This window comes from Carcharodon carcharias, chromosome 33 (genome assembly GCF_017639515.1).
Source record: "Carcharodon carcharias isolate sCarCar2 chromosome 33, sCarCar2.pri, whole genome shotgun sequence".
Classification (NCBI taxonomy): Eukaryota; Metazoa; Chordata; class Chondrichthyes; order Lamniformes; family Lamnidae; genus Carcharodon; species Carcharodon carcharias.
The window spans coordinates 13,579,203-13,588,096 of record NC_054499.1 but is presented as its reverse complement, the minus strand read 5'-3'; positions in this window follow the sequence as shown (position 1 = coordinate 13,588,096).

The following is an 8,894-nucleotide window of genomic DNA, read 5'->3' as shown; positions in this document are numbered from 1 at the left end:
TTCACAGCGCTGCCTTTTTATCTCTCATCCACAAACCTCCCTCCCACCCCAACCATTAGCGGCATCTTCACTACAGCAGGAAATGTGAGAAACCCACAGGCAATCAAATAATGCTTTTTTAAACAAAAAATCAGGCAACTCTGTACAATAATATAGAGACTTTCATTTATTTAGAGCCTTTCACAACCTCAGCTCGTCCCAGAGCATTTGAATGTTGTGTTAAGACATTTTTTTTATTTGTTCACAGGATGTGGGTGTCACTGGCTGGGTCCAGCATTTAATGCCCATCCCTAGTTGCCCCTTGAGAAGGTGGTGGTGAGCCACCTTCTTGACCCACTGCAGTCCATGTGGTGTAGGTACACCCACCGTGCTGTTAGGGAGGGAGTTTAGGATTTTGACCCAGCGACAGTGAAGGAACGGCCGATATATTTCCAAGTCAGGATGGTGAGTGACTTGGAGGGGAACTTCCAGGTGGTGGTGTCCCCATGTGTCTGCTGCCCTTGTGCTTCTAGGTGGTAGTGGTCATGGGTTTGGAAGGTGCTGTTGAAGGAGCCTTGGTGAGTTCCTGAAGTGCATCTTGTAGATGGTACACACACTGCTGCTACTGTGCGTCGGTGGTGGAGGGAGTGAATGTTTGTGGATGTGGTGCCAATCAAGTGGCCTGGTTTGTCCTGGATGGTGTCAAGCTTCTTCAGTGTTGTAGAAGCTGTACTCATCCAGGCAAGTGGGGAGTATTCCATCACACTCCTGACTTGTGTCTTGTGGATGGTGGACAGGCTCTGGGGAGTCAAGAGGCAAGTTATTCGTCGCACGATTCCTAGCCTCTGACCTGCTCTTGTAGCCATAGTATTTATATGGCTAGTCCAGTTCAATTTCTGGTCAATGGTAACCCCCTGCATGTTGATAGTGGGGGATTCAATGATGGTAATGCCATTGAACATCAAGGGGCGATGGTTGGATTCTCTCTTGTTGGAGATGGTTATTGCCTGGCACTTGTGTGGTGTGAATGTTACTTGCCACTTGTCAGCCCAAGCCTGGATATTGTCCAGGTCTTGCTGCATTTGGACATGGACTGCTTCAGTATCTGAGGAGTCGCAAATGGTGCTGAACATTGTGCAATCATCAGCGAACATCCCCACTTCTGACCTTATGATGGAAGGAAGGTCATTGATGAAGCAGCTGAAGATGGTTGGGCCGAGGACACTACCCTGAGGAACTCCTGCAGTGATGTCCTGGAGCTGAGATGACTGACCTCCAACAACCACAACCATCTTCCTTTTTTGCTGGGTATGACTCCAACCAGTGGAGTTTTCCCCCTGATTCCCATTGACTCCAGTTTTGCTAGGGCTCCTTGATGCCACACTCGGTCAAATACTGCCTTGATGTCAAGGGCAGTCACTCTCACCTCACCTCAGGAGTTCAGCTCTTTTGTCTCTGTTTGAACCAAGGCTGTAATGGGGTCAGGAGCTGTGTGGCCCTGGCCCAAACTGGGCGTCAGTGAGCAGGTTATTGCTAAGCAAGTGCCGCTTGATAGCACTGTTGATGACCCCTTCCATTACTTTACTGATGATGGAGAGTGGACTGATGGGGCTGTAATTGGCCGGGTTGGATTTGTCCTGCTTTTTGTGTACAGGACATACCTGGGCAATTTTCCACATAGCCGGGTAGATGCCAGTGTTGTAGCTGTACTGGAACAGCTTGACTAGGGGTGCAGCAAGTTCTGGAACACAAGTCTTCAGTACTATTGCTGGAATATTGTCAGGGCCCATAGCCTTTGCAGTATCCAGTGCCTTCAGCCATTTCTTGATATCACATGGAGTGAATTGAATTGGCTGAAGACTGGCATCTGTGATGCTGGGGACCTCCAGAAGAGGCCGAGATGGATCATCCACTTGGCACTTCTGGCTGAAGATTGTTGCGAATGCTTTAGCCTTATCTTTTGCACTGATGTGCTGGGCTCCTCCAACATTGAGGATGGGGATATTTGTGGAGCCTCCTCCTCCAGTGAGATGTTTAATTGTCCACCACCATTCACAACTGGATGTGGCCGGACTGCAGAGCTTAGATCTGATCCATTGGTTTTGGATCGCTTAGCTGTGTCTATCACTTGCTGCTAATGCTGTTTGGCACACAAGTAGCCCTGTGTTATAGCTTCACCAGGTTGACACCTCATTTTTAGGTATGCCTGTTGCTGCTCCTGACATGTCCTCCTGCACTCTTCATTGAACCAGGGTTGATCCCCTGGCTTGATGGTAATGGTAGAGTGGGGGATATGCTGGGCCATGAGGTTACAGATTGTGTTCGTGTACAATTCTGCTGCTGCTGATGGCCCACAGCACCTCATGGATGCCCAGTCTTGAGTTGCTAGATCTGTTCGAAGTCTATCCCATGTAACACGATGGAGGGTATCCTCAATGTGAAGGTGGGACTTTGTCTCCACAAGGACCTTACGATGGTCACTCCTACTGATACTGTCATGGGCAGATGCATCTGCAGCAGGCAGGTTGGTGAGGATGAGGTCAAGTATGTTTTTCCCTCTTGTTGGTTCCCTCACCACCTGCTGCAGACCCAGTCTAACAGCTATGTCCTTTAGGACTCCGTCAGTAGAGGAGCTACTGAGACACTCTTGGTGATGGACATTGAAGTCCCCCACCCAGAGTACATTCTGTGCCCTTGCCACCCTCAGTGCTGCCTCCAAGTGATGTTCGACATGGAGGAGCACTGATTCATCAGCTGAGGGAGGGCGGTACATGGTAATCACAGGAGGTTTCCTTGCCCATGTTTGACCTGATGCCCTGAGACTTCATGGGGTCTGGAGTCGATGTTGAGGACTCTCAGGGCAACTCCCTCCCGACTGTATACCACTGTGTCCCCACCTCTGCTGGGTCTGTCCGTCCGGTGGATATACCCAGGGATGGTGTCTGGGACATTATCTGTAAGGTATAATTCCGTCAGTCTGTTGCTTGACTAGTCTGTGAGACAGCTCTCCAATTTTGGCATTAGGAGGACTTTGCAGGTTCGACAGGGCTGAGATTGCTGTCGTTTCCAGTGCCTGGGTCGATGCCCAGTGGTCCATCCAGTTTCATCCCTTTTTTGTATATTTGTCACGGTTTGTTACAACTGAGGGGCTTTTAGGCCGCTGGCTGTGGGTCTGGAGTCACATGTAGGCTAGAGCAGGTAAGGACAACAGGTTTCCTTCCCTAAAAGACATTAGTGAACCAGATGGGTTTTTATAACACTCGACAATGGTTTCATGGTCATTAGGCTTTTAATTCCAGAATTTTTATTGAATTCAAATTCCAATTGCCTTGGTGTGTTTCGAACCCAGGTCTCCAGTGCATTATTCTGGGTCTCTGGGTTACTAGTCCAGTGACAATACCAGTACACCATCGCCTCCCCTCTTTGTTTTCATCCCTCAAAGTAAATTTTCGATGGTTGCAATATTTCGAGGTTTACCTATTTAAGTTCTTTTGATGTGTTGTAATGCAGAAACACAGCAGCCAAGTTGCGGACAGCAAGATCCCAGAAACGGTGATGAGGTAAAAATGACCAGGTCACCTGCTTCATCCTCATGTGATGTTGTCGTTTGGTACTACAGAGCTTGAGTATTGCCGAAAAAAGAGGCAGGTCTAAGTTTTTCATTTTGTACACATCAGGACACTTGCAAAAATACCAATATAAGGGGAAAATAGCAATTTATACTGTATGTCAAGAGAGTGCTGATTGGTTGGCAAGTGGACTCTGATTGGTGCTGTGGTGGCCTAGGCAACTATAAAGAACCCATTTAGTGCTAAAAGGGTTAATGGAGAAGTTGAATTATATGTCTAGGCCTAAGAGAAAAATACTGCAGCCTTGAGAACAATACCATCTTGTCTGACCACAGTTGTAGGATGAGCCTGAGACATTCCATTTTGTTCTTTTTCAGGCCAATGTAACGAGGATCGTGATAAGCATTTGCATAAGCACTATGTCTTCTGTGCTGGGAATGAAAATTTACTGAGATATGGATCGGTCAGTTCACTTATGCAAATAAATGGATAGGTTTGTGCAAAATCTACTGATTGGCTGTAAAAATGCTTTTAACAGGTCGGTGTGTATTCTGCTACGAGACTTACAGTAGCTCTTTCCAGCGCTGTCTCCCTTGTGCACAAGTAATAAATGGAGTTTCTACATATTAATGATGCCTCGGTGTGATTAATCTCCGACAGTTTCTTGGAGGTCCCACCGAGATGACTAACCCCTAGGGTTGGGTCAGGGAGCGGCAGTGTTAGGACCTCGCGGTTCAAGGACCCCTCAGTCCACGGCAGCCTGATTTGGGCTTCTGGGGTTCGTTGACCCACGACCTGCCTTCGCCTGCCTATGGATGACTCTTAGGGTAAGTCATCTATTTAAGTGTTTAGGAGATTATGTCCGGGACCACTCTGGCCAGAATATACTCGGGGTTGGAGCCCCTGGAGCTTAGGTTTAGTGTATACTCGGGATTGGAGTCCCTGGAGTTTAGGTTTAGTTTTAGTGTACACTCTGGGTTGGAGCCCCTGGAGTTTAGGTTTAGGTTTAGTGTACACTCGGGGTTGGAGCCCCTGGAGTTTAGGTTTAGTGTATACTCGGGGTTGGAGCCCCTGGAGTTTAGGTTTAGTGTACACTCGGGGTTGGAGCCCCTGGAGTTTAGGTTTAGTGTACACTCGGGGTTGGAGCCCCTGGAGTTTAGGTTTAGTTTTAGTGTATACTCGGGATTGGAGTCCCTGGAGTTTAGGTTTAGTTTTAGTGTATACTCGGGGTTGGAGCCCCTGGAGTTTAGGTTTAGTTTTAGTGTATACTCGGGGTTGGAGCCCCTGGAGTTTAGGTTTAGTTTTAGTGTATACTCGGGGTTGGAGCCCCTGGAGTTTAGGTTTAGTTTTAGTGTACACTCGGGGTTGGAGCCCCTGGAGTTTAGGTTTAGTGTATACTCGGGGTTGGAGCCCCTGGAGTTTAGGTTTAGTGTACACTCGGGGTTGGAGCCCCTGGAGTTTAGGTTTAGTGTACACTCGGGGTTGGAGCCCCTGGAGTTTAGGTTTAGTGTATACTCGGGGTTGGAGCCCCTGGAGTTTAGGTTTAGTTTTAGTGTATACTCGGGGTTGGAGCCCCTGGAGTTTAGGTTTAGTGTACACTCGGGGTTGGAGCCCCTGGAGTTTAGGTTTAGGTTTAGTGTATACTCGGGGTTGGAGCCCCTGGAGTTTAGGTTTAGGTTTAGTGTATACTCGGGGTTGGAGCCCCTGGAGTTTAGGTTTAGTTTTAGTGTATACTCGGGGTTGGAGCCCCTGGAGTTTAGGTTTAGTTTTAGTGTATACTCGGGGTTGGAGCCCCTGGAGTTTAGGTTTAGTGTATACTCGGGGTTGGAGCCCCTGGAGTTTAGGTTTAGTGTATACTCGGGGTTGGAGCCCCTGGAGTTTAGGTTTAGGTTTAGTGTACACTCGGGGTTGGAGACCCTGGAGTTTAGGTTTAGTTTTAGTGTATACTCGGGGTTGGAGCCCCTGGAGTTTAGGTTTAGTTTTAGTGTATACTCGGGGTTGGAGCCCCTGGAGTTTAGGTTTAGTGTATACTCGGGGTTGGAGCCCCTGGAGTTTAGGTTTAGGTTTAGTATATACTCGGGGTTGGAGACCCTGGAGTTTAGGTTTAGGTTTAGTGTATACTCGGGGTTGTAGCCCCTGGAGTTTAGGTTTAGGTTTAGTGTATACTCGGGGTTGTAGCCCCTGGAGTTTAGGTTTAGTGTACACTCGGGGTTGGAGACCCTGGAGTTTAGGTTTAGTGTACACTCGGGGGTGGAGCCCCTGGAGTTTAGGTTTAGGTTTAGTGTATACTCGGGGTTGGAGCCCCTGGAGTTTAGGTTTAGGTTTAGTGTATACTCGGGGTTGGAGCCCCTGGAGTTTAGGTTTAGGTTTAGTGTACACTCGGGGTTGGAGCCCCTGGAGTTTAGGTTTAGGTTTAGTGTACACTCGGGGTTGGAGCCCCTGGAGTTTAGGTTTAGTGTATACTCGGGGTTGGAGCCCCTGGAGTTTAGGTTTAGGTTTAGTGTACACTCGGGGTTGGAGCCCCTGGAGTTTAGGTTTAGTGTACACTCGGGGTTGAAGCCCCTGGAGTTTAGGTTTAGGTTTAGTGTACACTCGGGGTTGGAGCCCCTGGAGTTTAGGTTTAGGTTTAGTGTACACTCGGGGTTGGAGCCCCTGGAGTTTAGGTTTAGGTTTAGTGTACACTCGGGGTTGGAGCCCCTGGAGTTTAGGTTTAGTGTATACTCGGGGTTGGAGCCCCTGGAGTTTAGGTTTAGTTTTAGTGTACACTCGGGGTTGGAGCCCCTGGAGTTTAGGTTTAGTTTTAGTGTACACTCGGGGTTGGAGCCCCTGGAGTTTAGGTTTAGTTTTAGTGTACACTCGGGGTTGGAGCCCCTGGAGTTTAGGTTTAGTGTACACTCGGGGTTGGAGCCCCTGGAGTTTAGGTTTAGTGTACACTCGGGGTTGGAGCCCCTGGAGTTTAGGTTTAGGTTTAGTGTACACTCGGGGTTGGAGCCCCTGGAGTTTAGGTTTAGTGTATACTCGGGGTTGGAGCCCCTGGAGTTTAGGTTTAGGTTTAGTGTACACTCGGGGTTGGAGCCCCTGGAGTTTAGGTTTAGGTTTAGTGTATACTCGGGGTTGTAGCCCCTGGAGTTTAGGTTTAGTGTATACTCGGGGTTGGAGACCCTGGAGTTTAGGTTTAGGTTTAGTGTATACTCGGGGTTGTAGCCCCTGGAGTTTAGGTTTAGTGTACACTCGGGGTTGGAGACCCTGGAGTTTAGGTTTAGGTTTAGTGTACACTCGGGGGTGGAGCCCCTGGAGTTTAGGTTTAGGTTTAGTGTATACTCGGGGTTGGAGACCCTGGAGTTTAGGTTTAGGTTTAGTGTATACTCGGGGTTGGAGCCCCTGGAGTTTAGATTTAGGTTTAGTGTATACTCGGGGTTGGAGCCCCTGGAGTTTAGGTTTAGGTTTAGTGTACACTCGGGGTTGGAGCCCCTGGAGTTTAGGTTTAGGTTTAGTGTACACTCGGGGTTGGAGCCCCTGGAGTTTAGGTTTAGTTTTAGTGTACACTCGGGGTTGGAGCCCCTGGAGTTTAGGTTTAGTGTACACTCGGGGTTGGAGCCCCTGGAGTTTAGGTTTAGTGTACACTCGGGGTTGGAGCCCCTGGAGTTTAGGTTTAGTGTACACTCGGGGTTGGAGCCCCTGGAGTTTAGGTTTAGGTTTAGTGTACACTCGGGGTTGGAGCCCCTGGAGTTTAGGTTTAGTGTATACTCGGGGTTGGAGCCCCTGGAGTTTAGGTTTAGTGTATACTCGGGGTTGGAGCCCCTGGAGTTTAGGTTTAGTTTTAGTGTATACTCGGGGTTGGAGCCCCTGGAGTTTAGGTTTAGGTTTAGTGTACACTCGGGGTTGGAGCCCCTGGAGTTTAGGTTTAGTGTACACTCGGGGTTGGAGCCCCTGGAGTTTAGGTTTAGTGTACACTCGGGGTTGGAGCCCCTGGAGTTTAGGTTTAGTGTACACTCGGGGTTGGAGCCCCTGGAGTTTAGGTTTAGGTTTAGTGTACACTCGGGGTTGGAGCCCCTGGGGTTTAGGTTTAGTGTACACTCGGGGTTGGAGCCCCTGGAGTTTAGGTTTAGTTTTAGTGTATACTCGGGGTTGGAGCCCCTGGAGTTTAGGTTTAGGTTTAGTGTACACTCGGGGTTGGAGCCCCTGGAGTTTAGGTTTAGTGTACACTCGGGGTTGGAGCCCCTGGAGTTTAGGTTTAGTTTTAGTGTATACTCGGGGTTGGAGCCCCTGGAGTTTAGGTTTAGTTTTAGTGTATACTCGGGGTTGGAGCCCCTGGAGTTTAGGTTTAGTTTTAGTGTATACTCGGGGTTGGAGCCCCTGGAGTTTAGGTTTAGTTTTAGTGTATACTCGGGGTTGGAGCCCCTGGAGTTTAGGTTTAGTGTACACTCGGGGTTGGAGCCCCTGGAGTTTAGGTTTAGTGTATACTCGGGGTTGGAGCCCCTGGAGTTTAGGTTTAGGTTTAGTGTACACTCGGGGTTGGAGCCCCTGGAGTTTAGGTTTAGGTTTAGTGTACACTCGGGGTTGGAGCCCCTGGAGTTTAGGTTTAGTGTACACTCGGGGTTGGAGCCCCTGGAGTTTAGGTTTAGTGTACACTCGTGGTTGGAGCCCCTGGAGTTTAGGTTTAGGTTTAGTGTACACTCGGGGTTGGAGCCCCTGGAGTTTAGGTTTAGTGTACACTCGGGGTTGGAGCCCCTGGGGTTTAGGTTTAGTGTACACTCGGGGTTGGAGCCCCTGGAGTTTAGGTTTAGGTTTAGTGTACACTCGGGGTTGGAGCCCCTGGAGTTTAGGTTTAGGTTTAGTGTATACTCGGGGTTGGAGCCCCTGGAGTTTAGGTTTAGTGTACACTCGGGGTTGGAGCCCCTGGAGTTTAGGTTTAGTGTACACTCGGGGTTGGAGCCCCTGGAGTTTAGGTTTAGGTTTAGTGTACACTCGGGGTTGGAGCCCCTGGAGTTTAGGTTTAGGTTTAGTGTATACTCGGGGTTGGAGCCCCTGGAGTTTAGGTTTAGTGTACACTCGGGGTTGGAGCCCCTGGAGTTTAGGTTTAGTGTACACTCGGGGTTGGAGCCCCTGGAGTTTAGGTTTAGTGTACACTCGGGGTTGGAGCCCCTGGAGTTTAGGTTTAGTGTACACTCGGGGTTGGAGCCCCTGGAGTTTAGGTTTAGTGTACACTCGTGGTTGGAGCCCCTGGAGTTTAGGTTTAGTTTTAGTGTACACTCGGGGTTGGAGCCCCTGGAGTTTAGGTTTAGTGTACACTCGGGGTTGGAGCCCCTGGAGTTTAGGTTTAGTTTTAGTGTACACTCGGGGTTG